A 19,885-nucleotide genomic window follows, 5' to 3' on the forward strand; every position below is an offset into this window, starting at 1 on the left:
CAAACAACAACTTGAAGAGCAGCAGTAAAAAAAAAACGATGAAGAATTATAAAAGGAATGAACAATACGAAACACTCACATACACACAGAAACAAAGAAGCATAAAATCGCAGAAAGAAAAACAAAATCAGAGAAAGAAAACAAAGTAATCAGCTGTAATCTACTTCAAAACAAAAACAAAAAAAATGCTATTATAGTATGTAATGAAATTCCACAGAACCAGAGAAAACAAAATCGTTGCAATAAAGATGAAAATATTAAGGATAAAAATTAAAAAAAGCAATCGAATTTGGTCGTTTAAATTCGTTGAAGATGCCCCTTTGCTGTCGGATTTTGTAGCATGTTGCTATTAACGACATCAAACGATGTTTAATTTATTTTTAGTATCATTCCAAACATTACATTTCTTATAGGATTATTTGCTAGTGACAATTGTATTTAGCATTGATCAGTAAGAACTGTAATTTTCCCATTATTGCGGTGAATGATGCTGATACAAACCGATGCCAAATAATTCTTTCTCAAAACGGCTTTAGCATTGTACAATAAGATTTTGATAAATCTTGATCTCTTTTTGCAAAAAAAGCAAAGAAAATGCATCTTGCCGTATTCTCAATTCGTCGTATCGTTTTCATTCCTGTCGCATTTAGTTTCCAGGTTCGTCTCACAACTTGCGGCTCACTGTGATATAGTGAGTGGTCAAAACACAACATATCAACGCTATAATGAAATGTTTTACTTGATGGAATATACTAATTTCCTTTAAATTCATTGTTCGTTATCAAAATTCAGCCCAAACATATGAACACGATTCCATTTGACCAAACAATTATGACATTTGCTCACAGTGCAACGAAAACAGCACAATCAAAGGAATCGTTTATTTTTTACGCCGAGTATCGCGCACACATTGATGCGCACACGCTTTTTTTTCTCAGTACGACGGATTGAACTTTGTTTACATTCTCAATTATACGCGGTCGTTGAAGAAATTTCATAGAATTTCGTTAATTAGAGAAGTTTTACGGCGTGTGATTGGAATGAAATCCAAAACTCATTACGCATGGTAAATAATACATTTTATTATTAAAACTGTTGATAAATTTTATTATTAAAATTGTGGTTCCTTATTTGAGAAAACCGTTTTTATTTTCTGACGATGGCTTTAAAACTGCTTTTTATACTTATATATGACTGGAAGAGCGCAGAAGGTGGAGCTTGTGCAACATAGTTTTGTTGTCAAAATTATGCATCCAATGAGTTTAGGTGAACATAAAAATGTATACTTTGTTCAACAAACCATAAACGCAACAAACTGCTGATAACATTTAGTATTGTAGATGTATTGGGATGTCGACAATGAAAAATGTAGAAGTGCTAACATTTAAAAGTCTTCATTTTTAATTACACGATTACGGATGAAGTAAACTGTTCCTTAACAGTTAATTCATGTGCGAATCAATATCATCCCGCCTTTATAAATCGTTTGATATACATTGTGTTACATCAGACCAAGTAAATATTTGGAAATAGAGATCATCACATTTACCAAATGAATTCATTAATTTCGTTTTCTAATAGAATACATCAATTTTATTAAACTATTTTAACTTTCATCAAAACTTGGGAACACAAAGCTCATAGTTTTAGTAAATATTAAAAGTAAATATAATGTAATAAAGATGGTCCCTTTGATACACTGCCTGATGAGTGTATTGGAAAAAGACACAATTTTCGTTGATCTTGTAATTTTTTCATCTATATTAAGTATATTAAGTGACTATATTCCAAATATTTTTTATTTCTACTTTCTATACAAAAACGAGTAAACTCTGCACGGAGTTCTGTTTGATCTTTCGACCTTGACGCTTGCTTTTGCCGGAGCGAGCGACGAGGACAGTATCAAACATGTCGCGCGTCGATCTCGTAAGTGAAAAAGTGGCGTGATCGGGGAGTTCGGTTGGAGTAAGTTAAAAAGTGCCGCGATCGGTTCGTTCTTTTTGATCTTTCGACGACCTTGACGCTTGCTCCTGGGCAGTGCGTCAAGAAAGCCCGAGCTGTCGTCCGTGTTTTTTTTCGGGTCGCGCGCCTATTTTTTTTTCTGAGTGCTAGCCGAGCAAACGAGTGAAGCTGAAAGTGGATTGTGGCTGCTCAGTCAAGGATACAGGATCAATTGGTGAGCTCGTTTCATGCTACTATTTCTAATCTATAAAATATGTATGACTACACATTTAATCGTTACAATGGTGGGATGTAAATATGATGTTTCAACAAACTATGGATGGTTCGTCACTGTGAGTGTCGACACAAACTCTGATTCATGATTTATTTATGTTTAACATTTTTTTTCAGAACGCCCCTTATATACCTTTATTTTTGTAATTAAAAAAACTTTGAATGGTTCGACACTACAAGTGTAGACTTGCGAAAGGTTCACTTTATTCAACAAACTTTGGATGGTTCGCCACTGTAAGTGTCGGCATAAGAATAAGAGTGTTCTATGATGTCCCAACCAATTGAGTCTTTTGTTTCTTTTCAAATGAGTAAAATATAATAACACATGCTTTCGTACTGACAGCTGTAGGAATGTTACATTTAGGTATTTGTTCAACAAACTTTGAATGATTCGTCACCTCAAGTGTCGGCATAATTTTCCTCTACATAGAAATTATATGAACAATTATATTTACGTATAAGCATGTATATATCTCACAAATCATTGTTTATCATGGTCTAATCGCTTATCAAAGTGAATCCTTTGACCCAACGATCCTCCCCATTAACGAGCATCCCTCCCAGTAACCTTTGTGGAGATGCAGAGGCAAACACGGTCTCCAAATAGCAAAGGTTACACACTAACATTCCTTCCCTCAATCCCACCTGACTGCAAGGACGTGGCCGGCGCCGTTATTGACCTTGTATAAATAGAGGCACTGAATTATGCACACTGAAGAAGATTATGGCCAATCCCAGCTGAACTTCTAGTTGATTCTTTGTGCATTTTCACTGACTTCGGTCAATCACGGAATAGCAACCATTGATATGTGTAGTCAGTCTAAGCTAAGCTAAGCTAAGCTAAAAACGAGTAAACTCTGCACGAACACAACTGTGGGCAAGTTAAGTATTTCCGTTGAACTTTTTTCGTACTAAACTGTGGCATGCAACCACCTCACCTTTATATAAACTGATTGATCGGTATTTAAAGCATACTTTAATTATAACAATTTTCTTGCAGCATTCGTTTAAAAATATTCAGTGAACACCATATTACGAATTTCTTGGCCGGTAGTGTATCATCCAAGCTATTAAAAGTAATAAATGCCACTTTTGTTGCATTTGTGTTATAGACTACTTATATAACTTATATTTGACTTAAAAATAAACATATTTTGTTTCTGTTTTGTTTCATGTTCTGGATTGAAAATAATATGTATTATAACATATGACAGGAACATGACAAATTGAGGGTGTTTGTTTTGCATACAAGTCTGAAACAACCGAAATAAGACATATAACCAAACATATGTTTTAATAGACATGAGAAGACGGCTATAGAACATAAGTTGGTTGAAACATAATAAACATAATTAGAACGTTTCCAGACAAATGGTAGATTTGTAATGCAAAACATATTATAACCCAGTAGTCACCAATGACAAAACAGTTTGATTTATTGCGAATTAATTTCCGCAAGTCATTTTGAAGCAAATTAACATGCAGTCCAGTGCATTGTAGAGGCAAATTGACAGATACACTATTCGTCATAAATACGGACTCACCAAAATAAATATTGCAGCACTCAGTTGAAAATTGAATCATCCGCCAAAAAGTTAAGCATCACCTCAAAATGGTTAATTTTAAATTGCTATACCTGGAGATCCTTATCATTTGCAAAGAACCGATATTAAGGGGAAGCTTCATCACCGGGCCGAAAAAACGGGAAAACCCCCGACTTTGGCGCACGTTTCGATTTTTTAAAATTTAACGGATAAAGATATAAAAAAATAAAACAAATCACGATGTTGTTAAGATCTTAGGGAATGTTTTCGTAAAAAAATATTTGATTTTACTCATAAATACGGACTCACCAAAATGAATATTGCAACACTCAGTTGAATATTGAATCATCCGCCAAAAAGTTAAGAATCACCTCAAAATGGTTAATTTTAAATTGATATATCTGGAGATCCTTATCATTTGCAAAGAACCGATACTAAGCAAAGTTGATCAGCGGATCAAGGACATCCGGAAGGCAAACAGTTTGGTTTGCAATTTTTCCGCTAGGTGGTGCTAGTGAGCACGTAAAATTGAGCATTTTAAGCAAGTTCTATCCTGTGATCCACATGAGATAGAAATATCGAGTCCTCGGCAAAGTTGTTCATTAGGAAAACAGACAGTGTGTTTCGCAATTTTGCCACTAGGTGGCGCTAGTGAGTATGTAAAATTGAGCATTTTAAGCAAAGCATCAGACCTGAGTCACTTGAACAGATATTGAAATATAACTTGATTTCTTGAAGATGGAGTAAATCAGTTCTGAATTCCTTAAATAGGAAGCAAATTGAATAACTAAAAATTGAATTAATGCGAACATTTAACACTTGAGTATGAAGTAAATCAGACATGAATCACTTGGATATGAATGAATCAGACCTAAATCACTCAAAGAAGAAGTGAATCAATGATGTCCTCAAATATGAAGTAAATTTGCCCAAGAAAATTATGTCAATCGTACCAAACAAACTTTTGTATATAAAGTGAATCAGCAACCCTAGTCCATCAATTACGTAAGACAATTTTCGGTATGAAAATTAAAAATAAATTGTATGGCGCGTAAGAAATCTCAGAAACCAGGAAAATCCTTAGAAAATAGCATACATTTAGGCGTTTTTCGCGTAATTCTTGGAATTAAACTATTCATTATTTCTATAAATATTGTATTTCGCAATTTCTCTTCAGCTTTCTGATGGTGATCTCACCCTGACAACCAGAATGTACGTGTAACGAAATCCCCTTTTGGGCTTTTTCGCAAACGAAATCCCCTAATGCGCTTTTTCGCAAACTGTTTAGCTAGCTGGCGTACGAGGGGTCCACCAATTTGAGAAAACCGAAAGGACCACCCTCAAGTTTTATCGAAAACTAGCGATCAGTGACATAAAATTGGAATTCTAACGATGGGTGCCGATGGCGGCCTGATTTCAGCGAGAATTGCTCAATATGAAGTGAATCAGATATGAATCACTTGGATATGGAGCGAATTAAATCACTTGGAAATGAATCATTTGAATATGAAGTGAATCAATCCAAAATCTCTTGAAAATAAAGTGAATCTGACGTGAGCCACTTGAATATGGAGTGAATCAGTCTTGAGTCACTAGAACGTGGAGTGAATCTGACATGATTTATTTATTACTAGTGGGCTCGGCAAACTTCGTCTTGCCATCAAGTAGGCTGTTGAAAAACGTTATGGATCGTCCCATACAAAAGGACAGTTCCGTTCACGCTCGTTTTTCCAACTTTCCCGGTGAATATCCTGGGATTTTTATACACACAAACACGTCGGAACACTTGACGAACAAAACGGAAAAATAATCATTCAAATCGATTGACCCATTCGGAAGCCATTTCGTGACATACAAACACCACTCCATTTTTATTTATATAGAAGATAGATAGATGGAGAGAATACAACCTGAAACACATGACAGGATCAGACATTAATCACTTGGCCTTCCTTAGCCGAGTGGTTAGAGTCCGCGGCTACAAAGCAAAGCCATGCTGAAGGTGTCTGGGTTCGATTCCCGGTCGGTCCAGGATCTTTTCGTAATGGAAATTTCCTTGACTTCCCTGGGCATAGAGTATCATCGTACCTGCCACGATATATGAATGCGAAAATGGCAACTTTGGCAAAGAAAGCTCTCAGTTAATAACTGTGGAAGTGCTCATTGAACACTCTGGACAGTCTATCTTATTATCATAAATTTAATAACAGTCAACCCTCCGTTCCGTAACTTGATGTTCCACATCTGAAAAAATGTGCTTATTCTGCGCGGCGTGTGAGTCGAGACGAGTCGCTCTCACCGCGAGTGACGTGAGACGACTAATGTTAATCAAATCGGAGCGAGTTGACAATTGTCACCTCATTCGACTTGTCTCATCTCACACACCGCGCAGAATATTAAAAAAAAAGAAAATTTTCACCGTCTTCAGCCATAAGCTGCTCAGACTGAACACAAATATTAACAAAAGAGTTGAAGTACCAGAGTAAAAGTTGGTTTACGAGGCAACCTAGGACTTCAGTAACACTGATTATGTGTTTGATAACGTGATCATCCCTTTAATTTCAAGTACAAGATGCTCAATTTCACACTGTCTTAACAATTTTGTCGAAGACTCGAATTTTCAATCTCATCTTGTTCCCAAGATGGAATTTGTTTGATTAAGGCCTTTTGGTGCGTCATCACAAAATGGCTTCTTCCAAAATCATTAACATATTATTATGATAGTATTGGTATTTGCAGCATCGATGAAATATAACTGCTTATCACCTGATTTAATGGATAATTTATGCGAAGAAAAATGCTTCAGGTGGCATTTCAATATATAAACAACACTTTTAGATACAGCATTACCAATTTAGCGACAATATACATGAGATTTATATTCTCGAAAAAAAATCTCCGATTTTATGCCGCATTTTATTGCCTCACACAACTACACTTGTAAATAGAAGGTTCTTACCTTTTCCATTGTAATTCTGCAGCAAACATTTGTATTTTGATTTTTATATTGCGTTCACTACACTTCCACTAAACAAATCTTTCATTCACTTTCCTTAAAGGAACACATTTCAAACGGGAATCAAATATTTATAAAGTTTTATCAACCGCAACACTCAAAACTATTATGGCGGTTGTTTTCACTTGCTGCGAATCGACGCCACCACCGCACATTGAGACATGCCTGTGTTTATAGTTTAAAATATCCAACTTTTTTCCTGTTGTATTAATTTTCAGTACGGAAAGGTTGGGCAAAGCATAGAAACTTGAAACTCATACGTTGTTTGTTTTTCGATTCTCTCAAATTACGAAAACCATCTCTACGAAGCATAAAATCAAACCAAGAGTTTATCAATTTGGACCACCCAAAATAATTGAAAAGCTCCACAGTGCGATGCGTCGGGATGCGTCGGGACGCGTCTATCGTGTGTGCACAATCATCGCGATCGTTGAGCGCAGTGATGTCAGAGTTGCTATCTGTAAAATCGTAGCATTTAATGTGAATTGATCACAAAAATCATTGAAATTTTATTAAATCAGTGATCTTGTGATGGAAAACTATTTGCAAAATGATAAGTTTTTATAATATGTAGCAAATGTTCCGAAAACAAGCATATAACAATTGCTAGAAAAATCTGTCACCAATCACCTGGCAACACCGTCATCCCTTGCAAACATAAACCGTACCGATTCATAACAAAAATATGCGATAAATTCAATTAAAAACAGAGAAATTCCGTTGCCCTTCATTAAATTGTAATGTTTTCTTTTGATATGTACGATTGAAGAGTTGATTTTGATTTCCAATACTCGTCAATCTACTAAATTTCCCATGTGTTTACATAAAAATATGCTAAACACAAATGTTATATTTTTTGTTTGTTTGTTTTGAAAATATACATGGAAAGGCGACACTACTACTATTACATCAATGATGATTCTAATGATTCTTTGAGTTACACGCCGCTTCACCTTAAATATGCTTACTAGTGCTACCTAACGGCAACATTAGAAACAAAACGGTGTGCTTTTCGGATGTCCTTGACTTCCTGCATTTCTGATGTCCTTTACCTTATAATACACTTTGTCGAAGACTCGAACTATCTATCTGGATGATCAGATAGATGATCATGTTTATCTGCTCGTAAGCGCCACCTTTCTTCCTGTTTTTGCCGAAGACTTGAACTTTCTATGGATCACGAGATAGAACTACCTAGCGGAACCACTTTAAACCAAATAGTCTAACTTCCGGATGTCATTGACTTTCTGAACAAGTTTGCAGAAGACTCGAACTTTTTATCTCATGTTGATCACACGATAGAACTTGATTAAAATGCTCACTAGTGCTACCTAGCGACAAAATGGCCTACTAAACTGTCTGTCTTCCTAATGTTCTTGACATTCTTTCTTTCTATCTCATGTGCATCACAAGATAAACCTTGCTTAAAATGTTCAGTTTGACATGCTCACTAGCGCCACCTAGTGGAAAAAATTGCGTACCAAACTATTTGCTTTCCGAATGTCCTTGATCTGCTGAACAACTTTGCTGGAGACCGCACCATCATAGATCATCAGCATCTCGTGATTTAGCATCATGAATGTTCCTGTTTTGAGGTGATGCTAAACTTTTCAGGATGATTCAATATTCAACTGAGTGTTGCAATATTTTTCCAAGCGAGTCCGTATTTATGACGGGTAGTGTATTTAGTGTTATTAGCTGTTAGAAAATAAGATTCTCCGTTAATGAAGAGACGGAATAGGAGTTGCCTGCTGAGGCAGGGGTTTTCCATATTATTTGAAACAATTAGAACGGTTATCAGTAAGAGGACAATTTAAAGGGGTGGAGCTGAAACTGAAATTTCCTTGGGTAAATTGATTCGAAATTAAAAGATTCGAACGGCTACCCGACGTAAGAAAATTTGCTTGTGAATGAGCATGTTAAAAATTTGATTCTTTAGCAAGTGATCGTTAACTGCAAAATGAACATTGTTGAAGATTCTGGGGAATTCTCCTGCAGTTTGCGCATACAAACTTTTTGGTATCTCCCTTCACTGGACAGACGTCCTTATCGTGAGAAGAACCTTCGCAAATCATGCATTTAGCATCCATGTGGCAATGTTTTGTACCTTGAACCCACTTTTGGCACCGACGGCATTGAGTAGGGTTCTGGAAATTTCCTCCAGGTTTCTGGAAATGTTCCCATGTCACACGGACATCGAACATAAGTCTCGCTTTTTCTAAAGCTTTAATATTATTTAGATCTGTTTCGTTAAATTGAACTAAATAATATTTTTTAGAAAGCCCTTTCCGAAGAATACCAGAGTAGGATCCGTAAAACGGGGTAACTTTGATTGTTTTTTCGAAGAGAACTTCAATATTTATGCATGCTGTTTCAAAGAATTACAATTTATATTTTTAAAACAAGTACTGACATCCTAGCTATCGATTGCACTTGATAGATTGCCAAAAGATTTGTTCTGAATGGATATATTACTTTTCATATAATCGTAAGTCGGTTTTCTGTTTTGGGGTTACTTTGATAATCGAACAAAATTGAATGAATTACGGAACATTTATAGGGCGTTGCATACCTCTAGGCGTTTATCGCTGTATGGAAATTTCTGACTTTGATTACAAAGATGGTCTCTTTATGACTTTATCAAATAGTGATCGTAGAAAAGATTGTTTGTAAGCGTTGCAAGAATGCTAAAATCTTGTAAATTTTTAATGTTTGCATATAAATCCTCAAATGCACTTGATTCCAACGCAAATAGCTTTCACATGAAGTGTCATACTAATCAGTGCTGTTAAATGTCAAAATTTTGGAAAAATTAGAATGCTCATAGCACCGTCCTATGCGAAATATCACATCAGCACTTAATGCCAACCGATAGTAGTCTATAAAACGTCACCGGAAAAATGCTTTTCAGATGACTTTTTTTACGGGGATCGATGATATTAGCAAAATTCAAATGTCAAAGTCACGTGAAATTCATGACATTTAACAGCTCTGATACTAATACTCTTTACTTTTGCTCTCTTTTTGCTTAACTGATTAACATAAATTATGATATTTCGTTTAATATGTTGTGATTCTCGCACTACCAATGTTACCCGCATTATCAAAGTTACCCCGTTTTACGGTTCTCTTTTTCATGATGATTACTTGGACTAGGGAAAATCGAAGTAAATCATTTATTCCATTTTTGATCTCTTCAGGTGACTTATAGTCACTTGAGAGACCTTTCAAGACACTTTGAACAATCGTTCAGTTTTGTCGTCATAAGTAAACAAAAATGTGCTTCTTCTTTTCAAGATGTTTGAGAAGAAGTTCGCGATCTTTGAGAGTTTCCGGAAAATCGCGACAGTCTCCTTTCTTTGCGATTTGGAAGGAAACCTTAATTCTCATAATGGAGTTCAAGATCTCCTGCCTAAATCCCCCAAATTCGGAACAACTGACCATGATAGGCGACACTCTTTGTTTCCTCACTTAAATCAAAGAGCCTGAGCTAGAGGCTGCTTCGATTTGGTGTTAAAAAATGTCTGAAATGTCACTTGTTTGGAAGGAAGTTGTGAATTCAGCGATTCACCTTTTCTTTTGTTCGTGGTTGTAACCATGTTTAATGAATAAACGAAGGAAGAAGAGACCTTCTAAGAGGTTTTTCCCAAGACGGTGTTCAAGAAGGATTACCACCGCTAGTTTTCACTAACGTATCCAACGAAAAATCGAAGGCACGGATCCTAACAAGGATCGTAAAGAGATCAATACTCGCATAACTTATGATCTCGCCCTAAAATCCATTGGTAACCGAGTGTGTAGCTCCTTGTTTCTAAGCAAATGAATGGCCCAGGATGAAAACTATAGCCACTGGAAGATAGGAAATGATCTTCTCTTTATCGTAGCATTGTTGAATAACGTGTAAATCCATTTGTTTGCTTGGTAACAACAAGCTACACTCTCGGCTACCAATGGCTTTTAGGGCGAGATCACAGTTTATGCGAGAATAGTAGAAAAATAGCACTGAAAAGTAACGCTTTTTTACTCTGTGTGTTTATTCTTTGATCTAAGTTTCATTATTCAGCGTCAGTGGTTCCACTGTGCAACATGACGGAAGAGTTACCTGTTTTGTTACCTCTCAAGTTTTACATCGTGGCTGAGCGTAGCGATAGTAAATCATGATGGAAGCTAACATTTCTGCTCTTTGTACGCGTTTTCGCTGCTGCACTTTGAACGTGGCGTGGTTAAATAGTTACCAATGCGCCTCTCGTTTGTTCCATGATTCGCGCAACGCAACGACGACACACGGAGGTCCAGCTTTTTCTAAAATCTGAAAAAACCCACGAGACTAAAATGTAAAACTAGTTTTAAGTAAGAATCGTATTTTTCCTCCTTATCCATGGATCGCATCATCGATCAAAGGTGACTCCCAGATCTTGCTTCTCCCTCACTAATAACCATCAGACAACACTATGACCAAAGACGAAATAAAGACCTTCATGTTCCTTGCAGTTGCGGCCAAAACATTTTTTTTCTTCTCCTTCACCTAATGCTTCTAGAAATAATTTCTGGTTACGCCACTGCATTATATAAATAAAACAGTGAAAAAAGATAATATTTAAGTTCTTTTGTCGCAGATATTAATTTTTCTTTTAGTGATTCTATTACTAGGAGGATTCGATTATCCGGAGTAAAAAAATCGATACTTCGGATAATCGAGTCCGACCTGTATCAACTTGTTGCTGAAAACTGGATATATTTTCGACATGCTCTTATTTTGATGTTGAGCCTTGCTCGGGCACGCTTCCCGTGGTGATTGTGGAGATGCAGAGGTATTCTCGGTCTCTAGAAGCAACAATCATTACACACTACCATTCCTCAGCTAACAAACAGTAAGGACTTGGCCAAAACCCTTTCCATAGCTAAATATAGCATAATATTAAGATTGCGGATTTTTTTCCATGATTTTTCAAATCTGCACCACTGTGCGACGACGACGATGATGGGAGGGTGGGGGAAGAGTTGGCCTATGAGTTTCTCATTGTAATTTCGATGCACGATATTTGAATAATTAATGCATCGTCGCTCGCTTGCACATGTCTTGTACGATGAAAATTTCCTCGAACCCCGACGACGACGACAACGACAATGGCTCTGGCAGCAGTTACAAGTTCATTTCACCAAAAGTAGCGAGAAACAATAAAACGCGAAAACGTGTGAGTGGGTCATTTGGAGCAGTCACATAATGTTCAGTAGGTGGGTATTACGGCACATAAACGACGACGGTTGGAGTGTGCATTTTTGACCAGCCGAGAGCGGGAATCCCATATGGTGGGTAGGCTGGTACCTACTTCACAATAGGAGAGACAAAAATGATAATTTACCGGTATCATTGTAATTACATACGAGTCGCGAAGTGCGTTTATTTTTGCTGCGATAGCTTTGTAAGGGGTTCATGACCGTTTGCGATTTCGTTCTCGTTGGAAATTTGTGCAAACTCACAGTCTATCCAGACATGGCATTGAACAATTATTAATACGTTTCTGCTGGTGAAAAACATAAACTAGCTTTTCAGAATGGTACGAACTTCGTTTTGAAGAATATTTTAAACCACGTGGACTTTTGGTAGTATAAGCACTTTTACAATTATCAAATAAACACCTGCTATCTGCACCCACATCTTGTTCATTCTAACGGTTTTGAATTGAGATGATTTACCACCTCAAGATATGAAGTCCAAGAGGACCTTATTGAATAACAGTTAAAACTAACAGCGGGAACACATCTCAAACTACTGAAATTCAAAAATTTGAATTTAGTGGATCTGAATGCTAAATTTCATGCCTTAATTTTTTTATAAAGTTTTGTGAAACACTTCTCAGGTTACAGAACTATTTTGTGTACATTGCCATTCACTTCTATAGTTTTATATCAAATAATATGACGGTTTTGTTGTTGCCTAGACATTACAAACTCATATTCGTGTACAAACATCAAGCTATTCGATTCATAAAAGTGGTCAAAATTGGTCCCCTGCTGCCTTATGTCAGTCGAATCATGTCTTATGTAATCTTTATTATTTTAAATATTGTGGGCTATATAAGGTCCAACTTTGTTGATGTTTTGTGCAACCTAATTTGCATTACTCCACTGCGGTCATAATTATTATTGGCTCTAATTCGATAATGAGTAATAAAATTGAAAGCAAACTTGTGAACCACTCCTATGGGGTATAAGGTTTTCTCGCCTCAGTCAAATAGGCCAGTGCTCTTGGTACGATAGAGTCTAATATTCTCTGAATATGCGTTCACACGTACCGGAACACGACGTCATTGTCGCTATTTCCTGCTACGGATCTGCAGCGCAAGACACATTATCATTTTGCTAAGGCCGGAAGCGACGCTGGTTTCGTCTGGACTTTAGGCGCTCCTTCCCGGGTAGCATTAAAACATAAGAACTCGATTTGATTTTTTGCTCGTAAATAAGTTTAAATAGGTATTAGGTATAGGTCGTTCGAAAGGAAATTTTCTCAGGAATCGATTGGTGGTAGTTTCATAAACGTGGGACCGCTCAGGGATAAGCTATGGTGCCCGTTTTGCCCCGATTTCTTGTAAATTTTTGATTTTCATGTTGTTTTGTGTAAAATTGTTTTATTATGGAGATTATATCCCATGAACTCCGTCATTTATAGTTTATTCAACAATGTTTTACAGAGAAATAAAAAGATGTTATAAAAAGATGTAAATTTAGGGGATTATGGGGTCAAATGTACAATGAAATATTTTTGAAGAGGAATTTTTGTTTTTGATTTTTTCAACGTGTTTTTTTATTGAAATAATTTCTAAAATAGTAAAATAATCATAAATATAGCTTGCGGAAAAAAGTTGTAGTGGAATTTTTTTGAAAATGTATGATCATTAATTATGCTCTATGCAAAATATTGTGAATAATTTATCTTCTTATATCACAAATTCCAAACATTTCCAAACGGTATGCGATAGTTTGGGTACACTGTATTGATCTAAATGATCGATTGCCGTTAGCCTCATTGATACGAGATAGTGGGTGCATATAGTTTTTTTTGGCTATTTTTGCCCCAATTCCCCTAAAAACGGTTTGTTTCATAATTATTTGAACAGAATCTCCGAATTCAATATATTATGTACTAAATTGTTTATTCAGTAGGTGATACAGTATTTGAATCATAAAACATAGGAGATTATGGGGATCTTTTACACATAAATTAAAGAAAAAAACACACAAATAAAAAACTCAAAAATGAATCCATTAAGAAACCATCTGCAGTGTTTTTTCTGATCGAAACAAATCACTCAGGATTAAGTTAGTTGCACAAACACAACTGTAGAAATTTCATGAGAGTAAAATTGCTTTTCACACGAAATTATTCGGAAAATAGTTTTCTCTTTTGACGAATGTTTGTCATTACAATGTTCGGCAGTGAAGTTTTTTGAAAGCTTCAAAGCTCATATTTGATCAAAGTATGCATCGTATTTAAGCGTTTCTTATTGCAAAGTTTCAGACAATTAAACTGAAAAAAATCCACCCTGTCAAATTGAATCATGGAAGTGCCCAAGTAGCTCTACACCCTACTACAGAAAAGGTGAACAAACAAAATGTCCCACATATTTCAATATGGCACATTTTTATTGAAAATGTAATAGTTAACAATGCTAAATTCTCAATATTTTTCAAATTCAGTTATCCATTTCATTAGTATAATTTATGTTATGTTTGTTGTGTTGCCTGCTTATTCAAACAAAATGAAAACAAATCTAGATATAAAATGCTTGCTATCTGATGACTCAGCGTTTATCTTTTTGTTATTCAAGTTTGCTCGGGCTATTTTATGAAAACATATAAAACAAGAAAATAATTTCTATATGTTATGCATTTTTATGCATTTTAGAATGCTCTTGAACACGCTTGAAATTCAGTCAAACAGATGTAACCATAATAACTGTTTACAATATTAACACAGTATGATTCACCAAGAGAAATATGTCAACCAACAAGCAATCTGTTTACTGAAAATGTAGAGGGCGGCAACATATTAAACATAGTAACAATAAATTATACTAATTAAATTAATGATTTTGGAAAAAAAATCTAGTATTGAGCATTGTTGACAACTGCATTTTCATTTTTATGGTAACTTTTTCTCTAGTGTATGATGGCAATTGGAATATTGTAATACCAAATATCCGTTAAAATAAAAAAAATATTTCCCGAATAATTTCTTGTGAAATGTAATTAAATTCTCACGAAGTTGCTACAGAAGAGGTTGTGTAATTTATTTCAATCAGAAAAAAAACGGCAGGTGGTTTCTTGATAGATTTAGTTTTGTGTTTTTTTATACTTCGTTATTTTTATTTTTATTTTTTTTTTAAATGATCCCCATAATCTCCTATGTTTTATGATTTAAATATTGTATCAGATACAGCATAAACAATTCAGTACAAAATGAATTTAATTCGGAGATATCTGTTCAATTATTTATGAAAAAAAAAATGTTTTTAGGGGATTTGGGGCAAAAATAGCCAAAAAACTATATGCTCCCACTATCTCCTATCAATGAGGCTAACGGCAATCGATCATTTAGATCAGTGATTCCCAAAGTGGGCGAATTCGTCCCCCTGGGGGCGATTTTCAGGTCCAGGGGGGCGAAAATTGGAAAACTGGATTTTGGAGGGCGAAAATACTAGAAAGGGGGCGAAAGTGGGAGAAACTGAAAACTACGATTTATTTGGAGAAGATACTCAATTTAATAGTAGATTATACTTAAATAGTCTGAAAATTCCACATCAACTCTTTCCCTCTATTTGTTTGTACCTTTTAACATTTTCTTTTTAAACAGGATAAACAAAACTTGGATACAATTTTCAAAAGACGAAATATGTTTATAAAGCATCCAGTTTTTTTTTTAGCTTGAGTCTTAATCTCGCTATGAATTATGAATTAGTAACTGAAATTTTCCCAAAACATAACGTATTCAGAACTATGTTATATGTTAGTAATCCGAGAGAAAATTTTGTAAACAAAGATCAGGTATCAACGTTGAAACTAATATATCCGAAAACGTTAATCATGCAACTTTAATTTAATTAAATTTGAAGAATTATCGGATTAAAACCTCAAGGATTTAAGGTGAAGATGAATCGAAGCCAAAGTTCAAATTTTCCAAAGCACGGATCTGGAGAACCAAACATTCGTTTGAGCTGAAAACCTAATCGATTAATCAGCACCAGCTAGTGACCAATCGATTAGGTTTTAAGCTTAAACGGATGTTTATTTCTCCTGATCCGTGCTCTTGAAAATTTGATGTTTGGCTTCGATTCATCTTCACCTTAAGGATAAAAACTTGTTTGCTTTACATTGCAGTTAACAAGGCAATGGATTTTTTTAGGATTTGCCTATGCTTTCTTAGTATTGGCGTTCTCAAAACTATCAAATATTTATTGCACAAAATTCCTTAATTTTTTTAAGTGCATAATATTGAAGCATATTTAAGGCTAAGTAGCCCATCATTCGTTTTAGCAGCCATGTTGACTTTGCAGCTCACAATTTCAAAGTAATAAAAGCAAGTCTTCATGATCAATAATGATTTGGAAAAGTATCGCAATATTCGTTTCCATGCAGAAAGTATGCTGATAGTTTTTCAGCTATTTCAGTAAAAACCCATCTGAATTTCATTAGTTTTTAATCGTGAGGTGAATTAGCAACAATCATTAAAGACGTGTACCAATTTCGATGACGAACTACTTCGCCTTAACATTTTTAAATCAGTAAACTTGATAACTTAACCAAACTTTGTTTACTTATGGTAATATATTAAACTGAATTTTCAAAAACATCAGGGGGGCGATTCCAGAGATATATTGGCCTTAAGGGGGCGAAAGTTAAAAAAGTTTGGGAAACAGTGATTTAGATCAATACCATGTACCCAAACTATCGCATACCGTTTGGAAATGTTTGGAATTTGTGATATAAGAAGGTAAATTATTCACAATATTTTGCATAGAGCATAATTAATGATCATACATTTTCAACAAATTTCACTACAACTTATTTCTGCAAGCAATATTCATGATTATTTTACTATTTTAGAAATTATTTCAATAAAAAAACACGTTGAAAAAATCAAAAACAAAAATTCATCTTCAAAAATATTTCATTGTACATTTGACCCCATAATCCCCTAAATTACCATCTCTTTATAACGTTCTCTGTAAAACATTATTGAATGGACTAGAAATGAAGAAGTTCATGTGAAATTATCTCCATAATAAAACAATTTTACACAAAACAACATAAAAATAAAAAAAATCCATGGAATCGGGGCAAAACGGGCACCATAGCTTATCCCAGAGCGGTCCCACGTTACTAACTCACGAAATTGCTACAGAAGTTACTAACTACTTATTTTTTTGCCTGTAAATGAATATTCATGGTAATTATATGTATTTTTTACGCGTGAAAGGAAAATTTGCTTTTAGATGTCTAGTGAACATGTTTTAGCCAGAATTAAATTTTAGATAACACTCAAAATATATTTGATTTAAACAACTAGGAAACATTCTATTATTTAACCTTTTATCTCTTTAAATCAAAGCCCAATGTAATGACATGGTGGTTTTAGACATAAGTTTGTTTGCATAAGATGTTTGGAGAGAAGTAAAAGAATTCACAAGTCATCATTAAATTTTTGCTTAAAAACAAAAAGTTACGAAAATACCTTTTTTCGTAATTCTAGTAAAATAAATTTAAGTATAACAAAAACTTGCTTTTTCAAACCATGAGTTTTCAATGGGCTTCTATGAGCTGTGTGATGTTAAAAAGTTACAAGTTTTTTATTTATTTATTCAATTAGATGACATCAACAGACCAAAAATGTATCTCATTCTAGTTTGACAATTATTACCAGCTGTAAACTAAAACACAATCCATGATCGTTTTTAGTGCTGAAAAGTAGCTCTTTTCAGCATTACTTCTTCTGGTAGGAAAAGTAGGCCATTATATTGAATGCATTGATCAATTTCTTGTTAAAAAGTAGGCTGATATACAACCGAATTGTAAAAAAAACTGATTCTCCGGCTCGTTTGAAAGCCAAAAAAAAAATATTAATTTTTGATTTGCAGGCAAAAATTTTAAAAGGGCTTTTTGTAATTTTTAAAATAGAATAAATTTTGAATGCACTCAAAAATTTTATTTTCTGGCTGAACACCAGACTTTTGTAATAAAATTATAAACCACAATACAAGATTTCATCGCATCATATTTTGATTTTTTGACAAATGGAAAAAATGGGATTTCAGTAATTAGAAAAGAATCAATTTAGAGCGTAACCAAAAAAAAAAAAAAAAAAAATTAGAGCGTAATAAAAAATATATATTCAATAGACTTCAACAGTCATATTTCAGTCGAGAAATCCATTAGTTATTGCGTTGAATTTTGTTGTAAAGGCAAACAGTGTCAAAAAATTATTTTTTTGTAGTTTTTAATTAAAAGATTTTTTGAGTGTAATTAAAATTTCTATTTCTGCCCAAACATATTTGCTGGGATCAAAGAATCAAATTCATGTAGAAACAACTACATGTCACCGGGTCGAATTTTGATTTATAGAAAAAAAAGGTTTAACAATAGGGTTTTTTGAGGTTTCTTGAGTAAAGCAAATTTTAAGGGTAATAAAAAAATTAGAGTTCAACTCAAACATGTGAATTGTGGCTCTGGAATTTATTTTTTACCAAGCAAACCATAATTTATCACCTTGAATATTGATACATTGCTTAATTTGTGCCATAAATCCGTACCAGATAACACTTAGAAGTAAATGTTGTTAAAACCTTTGGGTATACTATACTTTTAAATAAATTTCGAATAGATATTGAACTCGAATAGTGTCTTATTCCATTGCAATAAAACTTTAATTAATTTTGTCTTAATAAACTGCCAAATTTATTCCATAGAGCTAGCAGATATTGACGACACACATTTAAGATTTTTTTTTGAATTACTTCACCATAGACTTTATTTTGTTGTTGCTGGAACAGTGTTTACTTTATGGAAACGTAACTATTGTTAACAATTTCTAGATTAAAGCACAATTGTGACCTTGGGCGTTAACGGGTTTATTTTCAAATTCTTATTATTTCTGATAACTTTTATCGAGGATAGTAGTTGAATTAATCTGTACTCAACAATGTATGATGTTATTTTGATAAAATACGTTCAAATTGAGGGGTGCTCATCATGGTTTATGGACAAAAGGTTGAAAGGACAAAAAGTCGAAAGGACAAAAGGTCGAATTGATTTGCATGGTAGAAATTTTTTCCTTTTTTGAGAAAAGATTTTCGACCTTTTGTCCCTTCTCTTTTGTTCTTCGACCTTTTGTTCTTTCGACCTTTTGTCTTTTGACCTTTTGTCATAGATTCGCTCATCATGCCCTGTCCTACCCTATTTCACCAGTAAATTTGATGTATTTTTGGTAAACTTATGGTGAGGTGTAGAACACGATCTTAACACAGTATATCCTTTATTTAATACAAACACATTAATTACAAATCAGGCGGTGATTCAAAAATATGTAAGGGGGCGAAAGTAAAAAAAAAATTTTTTTGAAACACAGTCCTGGACAGTAGTAACCTTATTCATTGATCGCCATCGTTGGTCAAAGATCTATAAAGAATTATAAAGACTGGTTGGTCGGGATTGAGCCTGTATAAATACCACAAATGCTTATTTATTTACTTCAGATAGGTCACTTGTAACGCATTTCGATCTTATCGCCTATATTCAAAATTGTTCTAAACACAATGATGGAAAGCAAGCTAAGCATAATGAATAGGTGAAAATTTAGATCAAATTGACCGTTTGGGGTGAGGATTTTGAGGTTCGTTGCTTTCGAATCGAATCATGGACATGTTTCCGGCTTCATAATCGCAGTGAACTCTGTCGTATTTGGTATTCTCTATTTAAGCGTTCGATCTAGAGATATTTAACGCTGATTTTATTGCATTATTGTACGTTGCATCGTATTTCATTCGGCACCAAGTAATCTGAAAGCGTTTCACCCCACTTTTGTTTTACAATAAGG

The sequence above is a fragment of the Aedes aegypti genome, chromosome 2, assembly GCF_002204515.2.
Source record: "Aedes aegypti strain LVP_AGWG chromosome 2, AaegL5.0 Primary Assembly, whole genome shotgun sequence".
Classification (NCBI taxonomy): domain Eukaryota; kingdom Metazoa; phylum Arthropoda; class Insecta; order Diptera; family Culicidae; genus Aedes; species Aedes aegypti.